This window comes from Apodemus sylvaticus, chromosome 10 (genome assembly GCF_947179515.1).
Source record: "Apodemus sylvaticus chromosome 10, mApoSyl1.1, whole genome shotgun sequence".
NCBI lineage: Eukaryota > Metazoa > Chordata > Mammalia > Rodentia > Muridae > Apodemus > Apodemus sylvaticus.
This window is the reverse complement of record NC_067481.1, coordinates 68,492,499-68,494,546: the sequence shown is the minus strand read 5'-3', so window position 1 is coordinate 68,494,546 and position 2,048 is coordinate 68,492,499. Positions and strand designations below refer to the sequence as shown.

The 2,048-nt window shown below is 41.7% G+C and overlaps 1 pseudogene; it reads left to right on the top strand.

Moving 5' to 3' along the window:
* Positions 1-1,123: 1,123 nt before the first annotated feature.
* On the top strand, positions 1,124-1,246 carry LOC127695666 (uncharacterized; annotated as a pseudogene).
* Positions 1,247-2,048: the final 802 nt, after the last annotated feature.

Below are 2,048 nucleotides of genomic sequence, written 5' to 3'. Positions count from 1 at the left end.
ATGGAGCCTGCCTCCCTCTTTTGCCTTCCCAGATTGCTAGATAATTAATTGGTTTATTAAGAAGAAATCCCCTGGGATGACTCCTTCCATCTGACTTAGCAATTGGTACCTCAGGGCTATTAAAGAAAGCAAGCATCCCCTGAAGCATCCAACATTTATCATCATTTTCCTCAGCAAGTAAGACTTGCAGGATCCAGCATCTCTCTGTTCTCTTCTCTAATAAGCTGTAGGGATGACCCAGAGTGCCCAGAGGAGAGAGCAATTAAATGCACTGAGTGGGGAGACAACATTTCGGAAGGCTGGTGGAGGGCTGGGAATATCTCCATTGTTAAGTTTCCACTATCTAGCATAGTCTCACCACTAGAGCCGAGCATTGCTGACTGGGATAAGGGATGGAAGGGAACTGGAAATTTGTATCATTTTCTCCCCTTGATCCTCCTTATGACTAACTCTATGCATTCTGTAGACATGTCCTTTGGTCCTCTCAAGACACACTTGCCAGAAAAGTCTTTAGCTGTCAAGTCAGAGCCAGGTGTCACATAGGCTGTCATGGAATGATAGAAAAACCTTCTAGACCAGAAAGCACAGAAATTCCAGGATCTCAGACCCACATCTTATAGTCCAGAGCAAGGGGCATATGCTAGTTAAATAGTATTAAAGGTACCTGCTCTGATTCTTTTATGTTTCATCATTTAAATACCAGGAAAGTTCATGTATTGATTTAGTCCTTACATTTTTTTTTTTTTTTTACAAACTATGGGAAACTGAACGCAGTCTTTTGAGTCTGTGTCTGACAGCTTTCCCCTTTTGCATTATTCTTCAACTGTCAGTCAAGGACATCTCACCCATAATATATGTGCTGGGTGTTCAGCTGAGAGTATTTGTCTAGATCTTATCCTTAACAATATGTAGGAAAATGAAGGATAGCTACAAAGGACTTCACTTGTAGAAATGAATTGTGTACATGTTTTGACTTACTCAGGAACACATGGTAACTCACATATTTCTGAAGGAACAGCCCACATTGTTAACTACTCATGTGTGCCAGCCACTCTTGTAGCTTCTTCTCTTGCCCCTTCACTTGTTCACAAAAAACTATTTCTTTATTATTCCCATTTTACAGATGAGGAAAATCAAGGCATTGATCTTCAAGGCATTGCATCCATGCTTGAAAACCGTAGGTTCCTTGGAAGTACATGCAACTTGATTCATGTCTGAGTTGCCTTAAGTGATCTTGGAGATGGTTCTCTTGTGGATGGTTTTGTCTGGAATCTCATGCTGTTGCTAATCTAGGCTCCAGACAGGTATTCCTAATTCCTTTGGGAAGCCCCAAGGTCCAGTGACTGGTCATCATGTCCATCAACACCAATGGAACATATTATTGAGGTCCTACTAAGTACCAAGTTCATGTTTCCTGGCTAGCAAGAGATGCACAGTTGAAGGAGTGGGGCTTTGCTAAGTTTTATGTTGATGAATTTGACAACATGGTAGCTGAGAAGTGGTTCCTGCCTTGTGACTGTGGTGTCAAATACATTTCAAGCCATGGTCTCTTAGACGAGTGATAGATCCTGAAGATATTAGTGCTTCTGCTATACTGAACCTATGTTCACCAATAAATCTCTCATCCACTCTAGAAACAGATAAAAAGAGGAAATGAAGGTGGGTCATTCACTGCAACATTATGGAACTTGACCAAGGTCACACAGCTCTGGGATATTCCTCAACTATCCTCAGAACCCAGTCACAGCACTTGAACAGTGATTCTTAGGTCAACAAGTCATAATTAATAATTGATAATTATTGATAATCAATCTGAACGTGGTATGGTGTGTCCCTACCTTCTTTGTTCTTGGAGGCTGTTGTCCACCATCCTGGGGGGAGAAATGGGTCAGAAGCAGAGAGCAGGGTCTTGACAGTCATGAGTATGGATGGAATGGCCTCTGAAAAGCAGTTGCAGTGAGACATGTCTACTTTATTGTTTCAGGGATAGGATATAGAAGAAGAGATGTGGGTGGAAAGGGACAAGTGATCATGGCATCAAGCAAGTA